The sequence below is a fragment of the Cebus imitator genome, unplaced genomic scaffold, assembly GCF_001604975.1.
Source record: "Cebus imitator isolate Cc_AM_T3 unplaced genomic scaffold, Cebus_imitator-1.0 Scaffold355, whole genome shotgun sequence".
Classification (NCBI taxonomy): domain Eukaryota; kingdom Metazoa; phylum Chordata; class Mammalia; order Primates; family Cebidae; genus Cebus; species Cebus imitator.
The window spans coordinates 1,514,644-1,535,799 of record NW_016107670.1 but is presented as its reverse complement, the minus strand read 5'-3'; the positions used below and the strand labels follow the sequence as shown (position 1 = coordinate 1,535,799).

The 21,156-nt window shown below is 34.6% G+C and overlaps 1 protein-coding gene across 4 annotated transcripts in view; it reads left to right on the top strand.

Annotated features, from left to right (window-relative positions):
• Positions 1-21,156, top strand: part of ALDH1A1 (aldehyde dehydrogenase 1 family member A1) — a 166,631-nt gene that overhangs the window by 72,211 nt on the left and 73,264 nt on the right. The window contains exon 2 of one of the 4 annotated variants that reach the window (XM_037730604.1): positions 14,379-14,450. The exons of the other annotated variants lie outside the window; for them this stretch is intronic. The gene's annotated coding sequence lies outside the window, so the exon portion shown is untranslated. The remainder of the gene's footprint in view (positions 1-14,378; positions 14,451-21,156) is intronic. 4 annotated transcript variants of the gene reach the window in all.

Sequence of the window (21,156 nt, the reverse complement as noted above, 5' to 3'; positions counted from 1 at the left end):
TATGCGTGTTAAGGGGAACAGTCCATGGCACTTAGGTTTAAAATGTTTAATTTAACTTATCATGCATTATCAGTCTTCACAAAAATCCTGCAAGATAGATGGGTAAATATTATCCACATTCCACTGGATTTCATTCATTTGCTATCCTTTCATTGGTTTAACAAACTTCTTTGAGAATCTGCTCTGTATCTAGCACTGCACTTGAAGTGGAGCTACAGACTACCAGGTTTTTATTCTCTATGGACTCCTGGTCTTATGAGAGAAGCATAAAATTAGGTAAACACTACACAAAATGCAATTACAGATATAAGCAAAAAGCAGAGAAGAGTGTAGTAAGTAAGGGGGGTAAGAGGGTACATTTAAGAGATAGATGCTCACAGGAAGTGATGCTGAGTTGAAATCTGAAGAAATAAGACATTGCCAGGAAAATAAATACAAGACCCTAACATATTGTGCCCCTATTTAGTACTTCCATGAACCCTAACATTGTAATTCATATGACTGCCTCTTTTCAGATGTTTCAATCCGGGTTTAACACAGTTGTAAGAATTAGACAGTCAATTAGCAAATAACTGACACAAATGGGACAAAAACTCATTCCATATGACTCATATTTAGTGTGTTTTCATGAATCAAGATTACTTTCCTAGGAGAAGCTAATTTTGTCTTAAAGAAAGCATTAAGGTGAGAAGAAATAAATTATAAATTGAGATAACTCCAACCTCATTATCTCCCAGATAACAAGAATGGACAAGATTTTCCACTTATATTTTAAATGAGGCTTATTATATGGTGAAGGTTTTGAATTTTATGAAGCACAGTCTTCAAATTTTGCAAAATAAGAATGGTGCTGAATTTACAGTTAAATTTCATACTGAAGAATGAATTTTTTTCAGGAAGCATTAAAGAACTATCCGGCCAAAAAGTATGTTTTAAAACCATTTTATTGAGTAATGAGAGGAAATGAAACAGGTAAAAGAATATCAATGCATTCCTCTTGTAGGCTTTCTTGGAAAAACAGTTGAAAAAACTTTACAAAAGATCACTAAGAAAGTTTTACTCATTGGCAAACCATGGTCTGTCTCAATAGACCAGGCCAAGTCTATTAAGATTGTGCAGCTCTGGACACTTCATTTGACCAGAGTGAGCCCTTCTGCCTTCTTTTGTATGACGAAGGTACCAGTTACTATTGTATTCCAATTTACAGAGTTTCAGTCGCTAAATTAAATGATGTATGGGAAATAATTTGAAACACAAAATACTATGCATAATGAGATACTAAAAAGAAGAATGTCTGAATTCATTATTATACGTTAAATATGTTGTATGATTGATAAAGAATGACGTATTTATTAGTAGACCTTTGAGGGAAAGAGTTGATGTAGACATCTCAGTAAAACTTAATGTTTTCTTACAGGTATATTATAACAATTCCTGTTATGTTACCTGTAATTCATTTTAAATAATTCATCATAGATAGTATGATACAGACCTACCTTGGGGATATTTTGGGTTTGGTTCCACACCACCACAATAAAGTGAGTGACACAAATTTTTTGGTTTCCTAGTGTACATAAAAGTTATGTTTATGCTTTGCTATAGTCTATTAAGTGTGGGGTAGCACTAAGGTGTGTATGTTATACACATAATAAAATAAAAACACTTAAATAAAAACACTTTATTACTTAAAAAAAGACTTTTCATTGAAAAGAGTTAGGACTTTTCTCTGGATTGGGCTTTGGCTTAAGGGAACATTGCAGCCTGTTTGATCTTCTTTCCAAAACACTAAAACTTTCTCCATATCAGCAATAAGGCTGTTTGCTTTCTTATCATTCGTGTGTTCACTGGAGTAGCACTTTCAATTTCCTTCAAGGACGTATTGTTTGCATTCACAGCATGGCTAACTGTTTGGTCCAAGAGGCCTAGCTGTTGGCCTATCTTGACTTCCGACACGCCTTCCTCACTAACCTTAATCATTGTAGCTTCTCATTTAAAGCAAGAGATGTGCAGCACTTAGTTTCACTGGAACACTTAGAGCCCAATGTAGGTTTATACATTGACCTAATTTCAATATTGTCGTGTCTCAGAGAATAGGGAAGCTTGAGGAAAAGGAGAGAGACCAGGGAATGGCTATTTGGTGGAGCAGAGCACACACAATATTTATCAATTACGTTTGCCCTTTTACATTAGCATGGCTCATAGCACTCCAAAACAATTGTAGTAGAAACATTAAAGATCACTAATCACAGATCTTTATAACACATACAAAATAATAAAAAAATTGCAATATTGCAAGAATTACCAAAATGTGACATTGGAGACATGAAGTGAGCACATGCTCTGGAAAAGTGGTACCCGTAAGACCTGCCTGAGGTGGAGTTGTCAAACCTTCAATTTGTAAAAAAATGCAGTATCTGTGACATACAACGAAGTGAAGCACAATAAAACAAAGTATGCCTGTATATGATGAATAAGTTAACTGTACTCTACTTGCTAAAGTGAATTGTTAACATTTAAAATATTATAATTAGAGATTTACTCTCCAGGAAAGGTTAGAGCATTTGAAAGATCCTAATCATTATTTCCTAAGGGGTTATTCCAAGTGCAGTGACTTCACAGCACAATGACTCCAATATCACTACCTCCATCTGCATTTGAACAGAAGCGCTCTTTGAAATACATTTTTCCATTTTGAGAACCTGAGGAGCCAGGGTCCTAGCATCCTTAAAAGCTGTGTCCTAAACTTAGGACACCTGTTCTGGCCTGTGGGCCACTGGCATAATAAAGGATTCAACTAATTACAACTAGATGATTAGCAAATTCTTCCTCAGGACTATTGTCACTTGGCTTCCAGAGAATTTTTTTGTGCAAAGTATTGGTCAGTGCTTGAAGAGCAGAGAGATGAAATTTCACTTAAAGAACTGATTGTTTGAATGTTTTTGTATTACTTGACAATAAATCTGTTGTATGCTCGATGTTGTCAGAAAACAGCTTTCGTGTAACATCCCACCTGGTATGTTAGAGAGAGAAAATAGAGTATAGCTATCTCTAATGTGGGGAAAGAGGATGAGAAGCATGGGTACTAGAAAATCAACCAAAAGAGCCTAAAAATGGTGAATGGATACACTGCCTAAATGCACTTTACCAAAATTCTCTTTTTAGTGTTATTTGGAATAGCAATCCAAATTTGTTCTTACAAATGTGCCAAGCATCTACTATAAACTGCAGGCACTGAAAAAAATTTACTTAATGTGCCACATATGAATTCCTATTCGAAATACTTCAAATATTTCTTGAAAGCATTGAGGAGCTAATGAGATTCCACTTTTATAAATCCTGAGTCATATAGCCTACTTTATCTCCTTTTTTACTTTGGCTTCCAGAAAATTCTGTGTTGCATTTGATTTTCAATTATATGTTCTCTAATGTCATCCAAACAGCTTTCACTTTCATTTTCTTTTTTAAATGTGGCTTTTATTTTTATTTCTGATCATATTGTTCTTTATTTTACATAATACTTAATTTGTATTTAAGTGTTGCTACCTTATATCCTTTGTAGAACCACAAGGATTAGGAATACAAACATACACTTACAAATGAACATACATATAAAGTGGATTTCAAACAAGACTGCTATAGGAGAATTCTATAACACTAAATAAGATTACCTCTTCTCTACCAGTTTATTTTCATAGTAAATAACAGAATTCAGAGAAATGAGTGAACATTAGAAGCAACAGGATAAAAGTTGAGAGCTCATTTTAAAAGAAAAACATTTTCATGGGTTATAAATTATGGGAAAATAGACAGTGTGAACATTTCAAATAAGAAATTTCCTTCATGCACATTTATAAATTATGGTTTCCTCAAACAATAAAAGTAAAAGTTCCCATTATAGTTTTACATAATATCTTTTCAAATATATTGTAATACTTTAGTTTTTTCTAAATTTTCTATACTTAAAAAAATCTTGCTGAGCATAGATTTTTAAATCACTGTTATTTTTCTGTTCCTGCCACCTTTACTTCTCCCATCTCCAAGCTAATGATAAATACAGAATTAAATGCAAGAAAAGGCTTAATGTCATTATAGAACTTGGGCTGCTCTTCTGTAGGTGCTAAAATTCTTCCTTCTAGAAAGTCAGGAACATTTATTCAAATGGGCTATAGCCATTGATTTGTTAGTCTTGCTTTCAACATTTGTAAACCACTGGCCCAATTTGTCCTTTTAACATTTATTTCCCTTGTACCCAACATCTTTGAGGTTTCAAATTAGGATTAATTTCTTAATCTTCATGTTGTAGTACTTATCATCTCTCTCATTAGTCTAATTTGAGTTAATTAGAATCTGTGGTTAGTTCTCAACCTGTGTTATAGTAGAACAATTGAAAAGAGAAGCACAGACACAATTATGCCATTTTATTGTCTGGAGGAGACAGAAAGCCAGTGGGGCTTCCCTTATTAGGTTAACATCTACCTGACTTCAAAATGGTTCAATGATATAAATAGCAATGGGAGCCATTGGGAATTCCAAATTCCACCCCTTTTTCCTTTACCCACCCTTACAATCCGATTAATTCAAAGGTGATGGAGAAAGAGAAATGTTCTGCATGTCAAAATGACAATGTCCGTTATATGATTTACAGAATGAGTAGTGTGTGTGATAGTTGTGTGTGAATTCACATTTTTACATTTAAAATCAATTTCCATTTTGTCATGTTTTATTAAAATTCCCCTTCAAATAAATGTGGATGAAGTATATACCTGCATAATCTTTTTTGATGACCACAAGGGTTTGATAAACATTGAAATAAGCATAAAATAAACATGAAATAAGCATAAAATATTAGTAGATCCATTATATCAAAAACATTGAAAACCTGGTAGTTGTGATGTGGTTTAACATCCCAAAAAGAAACTTTGCTGAGGAATATAGATTTGGGAAGCTGACTTTTGTTATAAAGGTAGGACATTGCATTCTTCAAAATCTATGTGATGTAGGCCAGGTTTAAATTTCATTGCACAAATATATGTATGAAAACATCAAAAGAGGCATAATATTTGATACAATTTAACATACTTGCCATTTACTGTATTCAAGTAACTATAAGCTTCCAATTTAGTGGTTTAAAATTAGTAACTATTGAGAGTATAATCAAGAAGAGTCATCAATGTTTACAAAATACAGATTTTATTTTTTTTAAATATATAGGTACCAACAATACTCATTGTATAGGGAGAAAGATCTTAAAACTCATTCCTTAAAAAAATTCTAATTGAAAATCACTGGGAGCCATTAGAACATGAATAAATGTAAAACAAATAAAAAACAGATTTTAAGGTACCAAGATCAGGTGGTAGGAAATAAAATAAATGTCAGCTACTTAAGAAATCTACATTGAATAAGAAACTACTAATACTCTTCCAAAAGGGATATTAAGGAATTATCCTAAAGATATTCTCTTCAGAGCCCTCTAGATTCATAAAAGCACCAGCTAGGTTGTTTCCCTTAACTTTAAATAAAATATATAGCACGAAAACATTGTTTACTTTTAAGAATGATAAAAATAAATAAATTTTAATTGACTATAATGTAAAGTTGTTTCTTAATGGCAGCTGTTATTTTCAGGAAGATTTTCAAGGGAGAAATTTTATTCATGGATTCATGTAGATAAGTTATATAGAAGTAATTATAGAAATATATTAAATTTGGGGAGATATTATAACTCTTTGGGTCTTTTAAAACACATAAATTAAATAATAAAATATGATTAAATGTTTTTATTGGAACCAAAATTCAATGAGGCATATGGTTGGGTCTGTTCTTAGCCTATAAATGTTATATTTAATTTTAGTTGCAATGTTTATGTCTATGAGACTGCTTCACAAGCTATACGAGCTATGATTTTATTTGCAAAGGGCAAATGGGATTATTCTGAATTCTATACCAATCCAAAGAGAAATTTCAATTGCAGTTTCTTGGCTGTAAAATAAGGACAATACCTGCTTAACATCTCCTTGTATTATTATGAGAACACTGATAAAATGTATGTGATAGTTGGGGGAACAGTAAAACCTTTGGCAAATGTAAGGTGACCCCAGAATTTTCACTGCGAATTACTTATAGTAATGCACTCCACCTGGATGATTTGGGCAGAAAATAATAATCTGAGAATGTTTTTTATAATATTGCATGTTGCAATATTGCATGTTGCAGAAAACATGCAGAGTTAGCTAACCTGAATTCTGTCTTTGTGCCAATTAGAAAACCAAACACCACATGTTCTCACTCATAAGTGTGAGTTGAACAATGAGAACACATGGACACAGGGAGGGGAACATCACACACCGAGGCCTGTCGGAGGGTGGAGGAGTAGGGGAGGGATAACATTAGGAGAAATGCCTAATGTAGATGATGGGTTGATGGGTGCAGGAAACTACTATGGCATGTGTATACCTAAGTAACAAACCTGTACATTCTGCACATGTGCCCCAGAACTTAAAATATAATTAAAAAATTACTCCAGACAAATGCAGGTTTTTGCCAGGGCCAAGGCTTCGTGTGCATAGTACAAGCTGGGACTTTCAGTCAGCAGTCCTGTGTCATAAATAACTTTACAACTGTACACTATGACCCTGCAAAGATGCTTGGATATTATCAACTCAGGTTTTTACAAAAAAAAAAGACAAACCTATTATGGGTGTCTGAACACTTTACTAGCAATTGAGATGGTCCCACAAGTTAAGGAGAAACCTATGCCATGTGTGGTTAATTTAGCTGAGACTATATGAAATCCTGATCTTTGGTCAGTTGTAATAGCTATGCTCAGAAATACATATAATGATAATTGGCCACAGATTTTATAAACTGCCAAGATTGGTGAGTTTTAATTTCTATCTACAATGTAGATCAATGATGTCCAGTTGAAAATACAATATAAGCCATGTATATAATTTGAATTTTTCTAGGAGCCAATTTTTTTCATTTAAAATAGATGAATTTTAAAGAATTTCCTAATGTATTTTATTTAATCCCACATATCCAAAATATTAATCTAACTCATAAACAATATTAAAAATGAATACTTGTTTCCCTTTTTTTCTTTGTTTTTCATAATTATTTGTCTTACACTTAAAGCAAATCTCAATCTAAAGGCAAAATTTTCATCAGATATACTTTATGTGTATTTACATTTTATAAAACTTATGATTAAGAAAGTTATTCCAAGTATATTTAACTTTTTTCTTGTTTGAGAAAGGGTCTCACTCTCTCACCCAGGCTGTAGTGCAGTGGCGTGACCACGGCTCACCGCAGCCTTGCTCTCCCCAGGTCAAGTGATTCTCACGCCTCAGCCTCATGAGCAACTGGGACTGCAGGCACACACCACCACACCCGGCTAATTTTCGTATTGTATTTTTTGTTTCTCCCTGTTGCTCAGGCTGGTCTCAAACTCCTGGGCTCAAGGGGTCTGCCCACCTCAGCCTCCAAAAGTGTTGGGACTACAGGTGTGAGCCACTGTGCCCAGCCTTAACATTTTTTTAAAGTAAAATTTGAAAAGAGTTCGTCAGTCATACTTTCCATGTTTTATGTGCTCAGCTGCTACATGTGGCCCGTGGCTACTGTATAGGGTGGTGTAGTTAGTTTATAGAGCTACTATAAAGTTTTTCAAATATTTATTTAGTAATCGTCAGATATGCCATTAGATTTTCTAAAGATATGGTCTCTGACTATATGACAAACATTTTAAAATGACATTCACATAAAGAAGTTATTAATCAAATTCCAGCTACTTGAAAGGCTGAGGCAGGAGGATTGTTTGAGGCCAGGAGTTCTAGACCAGCCTGGGCAACATACCAAGACTCTCTTTGTGNAAATACAAAAAAGGCAATATTTTAACAAGATACATGAGGTTTATATAAAAGATTTTTAGAGCAATAGAAGTTTAAAATATTAGTTTCCCTATATTTGCTTATTAACTTTGCTGTCATCTTTTTGTCAAAAAATGACTTTCATATTTATAATAGTTACATTCCTAATTTTCTGTTTAAAATATGAATAACTCAGATGCTGCCTCAGTAACAAAAAAGTTTTTCAAATCTTCTAACATAATCAAACTTTGCCTGTTTTTACTTTCAAGAAAAAAAGTGAAAAACTCGGCTTATTTCTTTGTTGATAAGAGTGGCTTTTTGATGTAGAGGAAAGAGACAAGAAAAGTTTGATGCTTTATATATGATTTTAAAGTTTCAACTTGGAAAATAAAATTGTGAACACAATTTAGAATACTCACTCTGCTAGCCCCTGGCACAATGGAGGAATTGCGAAGATATACCAAACAGTTCTTTAAAAATCAATGTTTATTACAAGTTATATTCCATAACTTTTCTACTTTTACATTCCTTCTATATGTTCTGAAGAATGTTCACCTTTTAGAGACAAGATGTATTATTTTTATGGAAGAAAAAGTCTTTAAGATTTATTCTATTATTTTATACTATTGTTGTCACCATTATGTGAGAAGCAAAATCAAATATAATAATCTTTCCTCTCCAAGTAAATGGATACATATTATTTAAATACTTGATGTGCTTTTACTTACTTGAACTTAAATTTTTAAACTTAAAGTTTGCATTAACTTTATATGTAAAAGTATCTGTCAAATCCGTGCACCTATTTCATAAATTAAATATTTTCATTATTCATAATTTTATTCAAATTATCTATACCTTTTAAAAATATATATCTTAAACTAACTTATTTTTGACACATTGATAAGGTGAAAAAGACCTAATTTTTATAACAGAAAATTATATAAAATTATTTTCCTTACAAATATGTTGTTTTAAAAGTATGTACTAAAAAGTTCATATTATAAGCTTTTCTTGTCTGGTGCTTTATATAAATTTTCCTACCTAAGACCAGTCAATGAGAAAGTGCCTAAAGTGCTAGGGACCAATTAACTATTTTAAAATTGCAAATCTTTCTCTCACTGAATCTTTTGAGTTTGCAAAATCTGTACAGACAACTATTCAGACAACTTTGTGTCTGGACTTGACTTGGTATGAACGTGAATGACTTTTATGGGTAAGTGACACAAACTGGTTCTAGGTAAACAAATTGTTCTCTTTCTCATTGAAAATTATACAGAGTGCTCATGCACTTTCCTTCAGAGACAGCAGATGTCTTGTTATGCTTCTGTTCATAACATCCACTGAATAGGGCAGAATTGTAATACTTACTTCAGTAATGTAATTCATGCCACTATAAATATGCTGAACTGTCTGGTAATTCGGTGAAGATGCAGTGAACTGCAGTGACAGAGGACATTTCTATGCAGAAAATGATGTGTGAATAAGAAAAGCATGCAGCCACATCTCTTGAAGAGACGATAGATTTTAAAAGACAAATTCAAACCGGGTACATTGGCTCATGCCCGTAATCCCAGGACTGGGAGGCCAAGACAAGCAGATCACTTGAGTTCAGGAGTTCCAGACCAGGCTGGCCAACATGGCAAAACCCCATCTATACTAAAAATACAAAAATTAGCCGGGCGTGGTGGTGCATGCCTGTAATCCCAGATACTCGGGAGGCTGAGGCAAGAGAATTGCTTGAACCCAGGAGGCAGAGTTTGCAGTGAAGCAAGATGGCACCACTGCACTCCAGCCTGGGCAACAGAGTGAGACTCTGTCTCAAAAAACAAACAAACAAAAAAAATCCCATTGCAGAAAGTCTGTTAATACACCTGACAATTTTTATACTAGCGTTTTATTGTGTTTAATGCAGCTTGTAATAAGTAATATATATACACCAGTTAAAGTGTAAAGAAAACATTATTTTACATACATTTACTTAATTACAATAGTAACAGAGGAATTTACACTCCAGAATATAAAAAGGGAGCTCCATCTTGATACTGCTTACAAGTTTATGAACTAACAAAATATTCTCATATTTTGGTGTTCCTACTAGGAAGTATGTTTTTCATAAATTTATAATGCCATATTTAGCCACATAAAGGTGAGTATGTATTTATATGTATGTGAAGATGTCTACTCTTGTTTAAATTTAAACACAGTCTAGTTAAAACACAATAATTCTTCATGTTCTGTTTAAAAAACACATCCAACCTTGTTGTCCTTCTTTAAACACTCAGTTGATGAGAGTTGTCACTTTGTTTGTAAGGACAGGCCTCTTATTCCCACCAGTAGCATAGCTGTTGATTGACTTTGCCCCTATATATTCCTGTATAATTTTGGATTTTTAAGCTCCAGGATATAAGTAAGGGGAAGGACAGAGCTAGAGAATGTGCTTAGAATGGCCTGACACATTCTTCACTCTTCTCTAGACTACTCTGGGTTTTTGGACATGATTGCAATTCATTTTCCATATTCTTTTTGCTAAAATAAACTAAGAATATTGGGAGTTAGATCCAAGTAAGTGTTTCTTCCTCCCTCCTTTCCTGACTCCTTTCCCATGAAAGCATGCTACTCCCACATCATCAGCTAAAGACCATTTTGAGATGCTGCATGTGTGACTGACTCTTTTGCTTCTCTTTTGTAAAAAGGCGCAAGTTGTGAGGTGTGTATATTGCCCTGGTTCTCAAAATATGTTCCATAGCAGAAGCATTAGCAATTATCTGGGAAGCTGTCAGGAAATCCAAATTCTTGGACACCACTCCAATCTACTAAATTAGAAACTCTGGGGACAGGAGACATCAATTCCTGTTTTAAAGTAATCCAGGTGATTATGAGTTTGAGAACCACTGACATAGTGAAAGGGAAAACAGAATTGCCCAATGTCCCATAGTCAGAGGTAGAATCAGCCTAGAAAGCATGTGTCTAGACTCAGCTTAAATCTAATTGCCCAAGACTCTACATTTGTGTGATTGTCAAGCTTCCCTTACACCTGTATTTAAAGCCTATTTGGGTAATACTTGAAACAGAACTTCTCCAGGACTTTATTAATGTGAAGAAATTAATGACAGCATAGTCATATTTTAATAATGCAAAAAATAAATGAGAATATGAGTAATGAATAATTTTTATTAAATATGTCTTGTCTTTAAAGATCATACAGAAATTATTGGCCCTCTGATTACAGCCTCTTACAAATGGGCACATCTGAATGCCTAAGAGTGATCAGCAAAATCTTTGTGAAGTTAGCTTCACCACTTCTGTTTGAAAAGTAAAATGTGTCTTGTAGGTCATTGGTGAACTAAACCACACTGATGTACTCAAATACCATTCTTACTTCCCTTCATCTTTTTATCAAAAAATTTATCTAAAATACACCTGTGCAATGGTATTCAATTCTCTTGGCACTTTCAGACATTTCAATTCATTAGTGTTCTGTTTTTATTAGCCTGTAAATTTGTGCAAACATAAATGAACTATGAGCACCAACATAATTGTTTTATTGTTTTCAGCCAAGATTTACTGTGTATCCTTTTATCAGAGCATGATTTCTTTCTCAGGTTACTTCTGGTAATGTCTATGTATTTTTATTTGATACATTTTTTTAAAGTTAACATGATGGCCTGTCTTATCTTTAAAAATATTTCCAGATCTAACAAGCACCATCATTTCAGGAAAAAAAAACAAAAAACTGAACCATCTTTCCTCTCAAAGTCAGTAACAAGTGATCACAGTGATAGTTTGGCAAGAGTATAAAGTTTTCAAAGGGGGTTGGCACTGGGAACCATTTTATTGAAATGGGTAAGTTTCAAATACCCTCGATGAGAATACATGTCTAAAAGCACAAGTTGTTGAAAGGAGACAAGTTATCAAGGGTGACTATGCTTAACAGCCTTGATTTCTCTACACCTCAGGTATCCCCTCCTCCATCCCCCACTGTCTCCAGAGAGATTTTGTGTTAAGTACAATGAAATTATCATCACTTAGGGGCTTGCACTGCCAGACATAATCCAGGTAAAACATTTGTACAATGCAGCCAAGTATATGACTTAGTGTACTCATGATGGGATTCCTTTTGCTCTGTAAAATGATAGGCACAGGCAGAAGGATTATGTAAATTATAAAGGGAATGAAATGCAATGCAAAGGGTGTAACTATGCTGGGCTGCCAAGCAGGAGACGGCATGTACCTGGCACCATGCTGATCGGAGATGCCTAAAAATGGAAGCACAGTTACTTTTTATAGGCATGCTCCTCCCAGGGACTTACTCTACATAGTTATATTAAACAATCTCCTAACAATTCCAATGTTACTGCCAGAGAGTCTCTAAATAATTCCATATTGCTGACCACAGCTCTCTTGGAACAAACCTTAGGCTTTGGAATCATAGTGATTAATCATTTAGTGTACTTTGTCTTCAAAACAATTTTTTTTTTTAATCTGTTATAAACTTGGTACACAAAGAAAGTGTTTTCTTGCATCTCCCCCTAGGATCATGATATGTGTGACTCATACATTTAATAATTATGTATTGAACAGAGTTACTTTAGGTCATGTGCTATATTAGTTTCTGGGGATACAGTGCTAGCAAGACAATCCTGTCATATGACAGATTCATAGACAGTATAGTGTGGTAAGTTCCATGACTGGAAGTCATTAGATGCTTTGGACCAAGCATCTATTAGAACACCTGAAGTAAGGATGCTGTCTCCACTCTTAAGGGGTCTGGGAAGTTTCCCTAGAATAGGCCCTATCAAGGTTGAGACCTGAAATACTAATTAACCAAGTGAAGAGAAGGAGAGGAAAGATGGGCAAGAAAAAAAAAAACAGAGGAGAGGATGAGATAGAAGAGATAGAGAAAATATCATATTCTAATTTCCATAAGCAAAAGAGGGAGTTCTATTCAGGGAGATAAAGTAACATCCTCAATTCATGGGCAAGGGAGTAGAGAGGTGAGGCTGTTAGAGAGGTGGTAGGCTAGAGCTACAACATGAAGGAAATTTAACATGGCACGCTAAGGAGTTTGAATTTTATCAGCCAGAGTACAACAGGAAGCCCCTGAACAGGCTTGTGCATTAGCAGTGACATGACAACTGGATTTGTGTTTCATAAAAAATGTTCTGCCTCTGTGGAGAAAGGATTAGAAGGGCCAAAATTGGCAGAATATTTGTCAACATTTTCTTGCCCTTATATGTAAATCACAATGCCAGGAATGTTTCAGATGCTGAATAAATATCAGATGAAGTATTACCTAAAATAATTTCCTCTTGTACTATACAGTCTAGTAGAAGTATAGAAAAACAATGAATCCTTCTAGTAAATTTCTGTTACACATCATTAGCTTTCTCCGAAGGCTCCAAAGCTTTCTCTAGGGAATTCAAATCCTAACAATGACATCCTATCACCAAGCATTCAGGCCAGTGGTTTAAACAGTAACTTTTCTGTTATCTATGAACTTTATCATCAAACTGACTTAAGCCCAGTCATAATGACTTAGCACTTTGGATATGGGTTTTGTAAATGATATGTAGACAAAAGTTTTCACCACTAAGTAATCATTTCTTTTTATTACATTTATGTAGTCAGTCCTCTTCCCTATCTCTCTCAAAATGCAGTGTCATCAATGTGATGGCTAACTGTAAAACTATTTATTTATAGATTTACTGCCCATGTATCCAATGTGTAAACATCAAGAGGCTATATGAATCTTGAGCTTGAAACGAATTGCTTCAGTGAAAGCCGAAATCTGTTCAACGGCAATTGCTTTAACAATGCAAGTTAATGATTAACAATTTTATCTGCAACCTGATGTGGGGATGAGGATCTTTTTTGCTATTCATATTATATTTAATAGAGAAAACCTAAATTCAGCTGTTCCCTAAATATTTGCTTGCAAAGTAGTTTAAGGTAGGAAAACTTCATGTTAATGTTAAATTTGTTTCTCTAGTTACATAATTTGAATCACATTATTATCTTCTATGGCAAATAAATACCTTAATGAGCAGCTTGAGAGTATAAAGTGCACATGGAATTATGTAGCTTGTACACGTGGGATCACAGAGCTTGAAAGGCAGGCCCGTCTGGTCTAATACATCGTGTTCCAGTTAGGAACACAGAGGACTTCAGAGCCCCAGCACCTCTCCTTGTCCAGGCCTACATTGTTGAGTTTCAGAGGGCTGGAACTGAGATGCTGACTCTCAATTTGAATCAGGATCCTCTCCACTTGATCCAGTATTTTAATTTTTTTTGTTAGAATTTTCCAAATTGGAACTGTTAACAGGTTGTGAAAAATCATTTAAAAGGATTATCTTTGTATTTTTGCAACAATTTTTGTAATTATCTCAATGATTGGTCTCTATGGGGCATATTTTAGTTAACTATTCCCCTTTTTGCTTCCCATTGCCCGTATTTAGCTTGTATTTCATAAATTCAGGTAAACTTTGTATATAATAATGTGCTCCTTTGTAGGTACATAAAATCAAATTAACTCTTTTGGAACACGTTTGAGGAAAATTCTTAATAAGAGGCTAACATTCCCAGGCACATTATTATCTGATTTCTGGTTACTCCTATGATATATTAACCAAAAGTTGTCTGTTAAGCCATTTTGTAACCGTAGAAGACACCTCAATTAGGGATGATTTATTTTTTTCTTTCAAAGCATTTTTTTTTAATCGACTGACCTGGCTTACAATAGGCTTAAGAAAAATAGTTTATGTTTCACAGTCTCCTAAACCATAGAGAAAAATGCAGGTTTTTCAAACATCACAGAGGAGCCTAGGGAGATGACTTACAAAGGTAGGTCCCCTACACCATCATCATGAAGTGGGTTGGGGTAAAGACTGGAACAGAGTTTGAGATTCTGGACTTGGGACTGCCCCTCAGAAACTTTAATCCTGATAAGAATTCTCTTCATTGACAGCTCCCACTGTAAGATTTGTGGACCCAACGAATCATTTTCCAACTTTGGCTATGACAGCCAGATTTGGAAAGATAGCTGGGCAGAATGCCCTGCTGATAACAGAACCCCAGCATTCCCCCCTTAGAAATGTGTTCCTTTGAATGAGTCATGCTGCTTCACTTTCAAAAACCTACTTAGGTTGCCTATCCCCATGACAGTTATTACCCAGAGATAATATATTCAGCAACTTACATAACTTCTAGAAAATATTGAGGTAATGTATAATGAGATATGATACTTATCATGTCATATTTAATATAGGATATACTTGTAATATATGTGGTCATATAAGCATCATTTTTTTAAAGTCCATGACTAATACTGACTCTTTCTACATGCAGTACGCACTAACACATTCCACTGTATTTTATTTTTGTAAATGCTGGTCTCAACTAACTGAATCGGCACTACATTTTAGTTTGACAATAATTTGACTGATTTTCTGATTTGTCAGTTGAAAAATACTGTTTAAGACATATTAAAAATACATTTATTTATGCCATTTAAAAGATAACTGTAAGCCTTGTCAAGAATTTTGTGTTTTAGCCCACAAGTAATAGTAAGTTGTTGAAGAGTTTTAAGCAAAGGAATGGAGTGGTATTTTGAAAGACGATCCTGCCTGCACCGTAGGGCATGGGTTGGTGGAGAAGGAGACGTTCTGGGTGTCATCTATCAGTTCAACAGCCTGGCACCTCCTTGAGCAGCAGAATAGGATCCGTCTCTCCTCACTATCGCTTTGCCTGTGTCGAGGAGGCAATTGAAGGGCAAGGGTTTTAAGATGGTGACCTCCACTTCTCCAGAGGCCAGACCTAGGAAACAAGAAAGTAAAGCAAAGGGGTTATAAAATTAGTTCAGTCTTTTGGGGCAGCGGTTTAGAAACTTAAGGAACCTACTTACACATTACCATGTGTACTCTGTCAAAGTGCTCATATATTTTAGTTTTTGGAGTATTTATTATTAATTCAAGATATAAAACAGTTGTTATGTGTCAAGATTTGTCTTAAGTGTCAGGGATTTAGAGAAATAAGGCTAATTCCTAGCCCTGAAGGAGATCTACACATCTTTTACTAAAACAAAGTCCCTCATGTTTTTTCTGTATTTATTTCCTTTTTGCTCTTTGTATACAAAAGTCTCTGAAAATTTAGCCTGGCTTAGTTTTACTTAAAGGAATGCCTAATGTTACGGAAAAAATAAAATGAAATTTAGAAAGAACTTTCTCCCCTATCACAAGCACCCATGGGAAAGTAGAAGCTCAAGAGAACAAGTCCGGAGTCACTTTGTTCAACATGGACGTCCCTGTGGAGACTCTGCTTCCAGGGATAAATCTTTCGAGGTTTTGGATTTTGTTGGAGAGAGTCAGCATTTCCTTAATCCTTCAGCATAATCTTTTAGTATGTCTTTTCAGAACATGTTAATTATTAAGAAAATCGGTTGTTTATCATGAAGAGCCCAAAGATGAATGAAAGACACTCTACATTGTTCATAAACACATCTCCCTTAATGTAGTTAAGCTATCAGCGAGTAATGCTGGCAACAGCTGAAAAGGTTTTACAAAATACTAAGGGACATGAGATAAAGATCTGAACAGTAACATAGAACAGAGGTAGGGTTATTCAAAGCACACTTTCCCCCAAACCTCAGCATACACAATAACTCCCTCTGTGAGTAGCAGTCTTCGGTATAAGATCAAAGAACTAACACTTGAGACTATATCACGAAATCTACTCTTTAAAGAGCCAAAAATGTAGATCAGAATCTTCTTTCAGATTAGCTCAGGATATGAAGCAGAATAAAATGAACAAAATATCTTTCGAGTGAAGACCATAAATATATAGAGAGAAAAGAAAACAGTAATCTACAGTTCAAAGTGGACCCCTGAAATGTGGGGCCCTAAAATATTGTCTATTTGGATACCTATAGACAATTTCATCATTGCCCCCACCACCACTAAATTGCCAACTATTTGACTCACATTTCTGAAAATCATGAAGCTGCCATAAAAATGTAAAGCGCTAAATGAGAAACAAGGCATTTGGAAAACTGTTCAATAATTACGGTAAATCATCACTGCAGGGGGACTGGATTCATTGGCAAATCATTAATAGGCTCCCACTTGGCCTAAATAATTGGTATCCAGCATTTTATAGGTAGTTTATAATACCTAATGAATATTTCTTTATTACTCCTTTAACTTGCAAAATGAAACAGTGAAACTAGATGATCTCTAAGGCAATTCCTAGTCTTAAGATCTTCTACCCTAAAACCTTTGGGAAAGATAAACCTACTTGTCTAGAATATATATTATTTATAAATGTGTGTGTATGTGTGTGTGTGTGTGTGTGTGTAAAAGAATGATTCTGTTAATAAAGAGCACACTTGAACTGTAACATCTCTGATAGATGGCACCACTAGGTGCATCTCATTGGGTTCTGAATGTTACTATCATCTTGATGATAATTTAACATATTAAATAAAAATCACTAATGGGCATATGACTTTATACAGCATCTTTTGACACAGACTATGTCTTTCATCTGAGGAAAGTACAGTTTTCTTTGGATTTAATCTATATGATAGAGTTTGACCTTTAATTTCTTGCACAGTGAGACAGCATTATTTGCTGATAAAGATAATAAACCAATTTTCATACTCACTGTTATATAACCCACAAAAATAAAATGTACACTTTTATTTTTTCCCATGGCATTTGCATAAATTTATACCTCATTGCAACACAAAAGGCCCTTATGTATGGTCTTTTGCAACAGGGTATACTCCTTGTATACACACCTGAAGTCTTGTTTATATTTGCTATGGTGGTAACCATAAGAGCATTTTTGTGGTAGGTGTTGCTGTTTGCACCAAAATTCTACTTCTAGCTTGACTTACAGACATCAAAACCTAGTAAACACAAATGAAGTTCATGTGACTACATTGTTTTATATGTGAATAGTGTCCCCCAGAATTCTGTGACTCCTGTACCCCGGTCTGGTGAAAATAATCACTTCTTTGATAAGGACTTGAGGGTGTCAGTAGAAAAGAAAGCAGTGCCTATACTCCCAGCTCCTTGGGAGGCTGAGGTAAGAGAATTGCTTGAACCGGGACCCAGGAGGCAGAGGTTAGAGTGAGCCAAGATCACACCACTGCACTCCAGCCTGGGCTACAGAGCAAGACTCCATGTCCAAAAAAAAAAAAAAAGAAAGAAAGAAAGAGAAAGAAGGGAGGAAGAAAAGAAGGAAAGAAAAAAGGAAGGAAGGAAGGAAAAGAAAAAAAAGAAAAGGAAATGAAGCATTAATCTACAGTTTCTCTGAGAAAGAGGCCACAGAGTAAAAAGTTTCAGGATGTGCTTGGTCGTAATAGATCGAGTCTTACTAAAATGGTTGTCTTCTGTTCTCTAATAGCCATTTTGTGGATACTCATGAGAGGGAAACATCATACAAGAAATTAAAATTTATTCAAATATATAGTTCATGAACATATACTATCCTGGATTATCTAAAATGTGTGAGTCTTAAAGCAACTGCTCACATATAAGTAGTTAGAAATGCAGAGTACTGGATGGGAGCCAGGGGATCCAAGTCCCAGAAGGAAATACTTTTAATATACTGCATTATTCAGGGCTCTAATCTCTTGGATTGTTATATAATGTTTCACTCCACTATTTGGAAATGCTTCCAAACCGCAGAATGTCTTCAGCATTGCAAATAAATTACTGTGCCAACATGTTTCTGCCACCCTGTTGAGCCACATTATTAGATGAGGTCCCTCAGCACAAATTACTTTTTGAGCAACTAGATTCATTTGGTTGGAAACATCATACCTTCAACAACCTTTTAACATAAAAATCTGGGATCTTATTTCATGCATGCATTCAGTTAATCAACATGTATTTGTTCAGGCATTAGCTAGGAACTATAGTGCAGGATCTGGTGGAGAAATCATTAAAAAATGATTTCTGCCTTCAAATTGCTCAAACTCTAGGAGAGAAAAGATATGTAATCATAATTGTAAAACAGTATTATAAGCAAGAGTGTCAGAAAGCAGAGCTGAGGATGGAGAGAGAGAGACAGAATCCTGATGGCATCATCTGAGCCCCTGTATCCAGCTATATTTGAAGCCAACTCTCTTACTACAATTCTTTGGTTCAATAAGTTCTGTTGGTTTAATTTTGTTTTATTAGCATAGTTTGAGTTTCTGTATTTGTAGTTGAAAATGTTCTCATTAATATCAAAAGCAAAAGTCAGAAACAAAATGGAAGCAGAGAGCTGTACTGAGGAATTAAAGTAATCCAGATGAGTAATAACAGTATAACTAAAGAAGAGAGGCTATATCCCAAATGTGAATCCTGAATAAGAAAGACTCACTAGCTGTATGAGGGTGGGGAGAGGCAGAATGGAGGGTCATGATGTTATCTGTAAAATACTTTCCACCATGAAACCTAGACAAAGTGAAAGAGTCGCATTCTTAGGTAAAATGAGTGAAAGGAGCATGAGATCTTTTAGTTCTCGGGGTTCAGTCCACAGAAGTCTTTGTGTTTTATTGCATACTGGTGAATAGCCAGTGTGAAGAAGTAAAGGCTGTGTGTCTCTTCCCAGGTACTACAAGAGTCAGGTTCTAAGCTTGGTGTAATTAACTAACATAGCACTTGATGTTCCTTCACCTAAAAGCTGAGCAATGTCAGATGTGAAGTACCAGCTAAGCTGGGTGCCCACAAAAGGATGAGGATGACTCACTATGCTCTGCTTCCATGCCCGCCACTGCTGTGAATGGGATAAAACTTAAACCCTCATCTTTGAAGCCAGTCTTTGTGGGTAACTCCAAGCAGAGCAGTAATTCAATCTCCAGTTCCCAGAGGTATAAGTGATAGTGGTTTCAGAGAGATGATGTCGTGTCTGTGCCAAAATGCAGCTGAAAAAAAGCCTCCCTTGCCTCTATTAAAAAACTCAAGATTAATCTTGAGTGACATGTCCCTTATAATGAAATTAAAAAAAAAAAAAAAAAAAAAGGAAAGCTAGGTAGGTGCTTAAAATAAATTTGGTTCTTTAAAAATCAAGTTATATACTATCTAGTATAAATCTGTAACCTAAATAGAGCTCATTCAAATCTGCATGTGAACATTAAGACTTCAGTATAAAGGGAATGAGCTGGAGGCCCGCTTATGAAGAGACAGGCACAATAAACAGACTCATGGAAACTTGTTTAGCTTTACAGGCAATCAAATAAATTTAAATTAAAATTCAGCTAACATATCATTTCATTACTAATAACTTGGAAGCAGGAACTTAAAATATTAAAGTGAAATCATTATTTGGAATGGAGTATGGCAATATTTAATTTATAATAGTCAAAACCATAAAATATCCTTAATCTCACCCAATATTCCAATTCCTATGATTATAACCTAAGGATATTACTCAGCAGAGGAAAAACATATATGCATTAAATAATCATTATATCATTCTCTATAATATCAAATATATTAAGAAAAGCTTAGCTGACCAACAGTAAGCAAATGTTGTAAAAATATATGTAGGAATAAATAATACTATGTAAACTAAATGTATATATTTGGACAAAGATGGCGTTCAATCAAATAAAGAAAACAGAAACAAAGTAATATATGTATTAAAAATTAATTTATGACAGAATGAAAGAGGGACAGCAGAGGAACTATTCAATAAATTGTGTTAGAACAATATAAAGACAAAACTGATTCCAGGCAAATAAAAAACTTATAGGTGAAAGGTGAAACTTAAATTTTTAGAAGATAACCTAGAAGTAAGATTTTCTGGCTTCAGAACAAGAAATAACTTTTTTAAAGATACATAATAAGCACTTATCATAAAGAAAAGTGATATAATTCACATCATAAAAATAAGAAACTTCTGTTCATCAAAAGACACCCTAAGAAGGGTAGAACTATAAGCCAAAAATTGGGGGGAAATATTTGCATCATAAAACTGACAAAGGGTTAGTATGCAAACTATATGAAGAATTGAAAAATGGCAAAAATCACGAACCTGTACAGATGAATAAACAGAAATAGCCATTAAACAGGTGAAAATATTCTCAAACTCATTAATTGTCAAGGAATTGTAAATTAAAGCTACACTGAGATAGGCTTCACAGTAGGGTTGCTGCATATAGCTGCATGACTTGTATACTGCTCAACTCCAGAGAGCAGTATACACCCATATTGACTCATATGCATATAATGTAAGTGGGATCCCTCAGAATGCAACATGCAAGTCATTGGCTCTGTTGCACTACCATCAAACTGGCAGA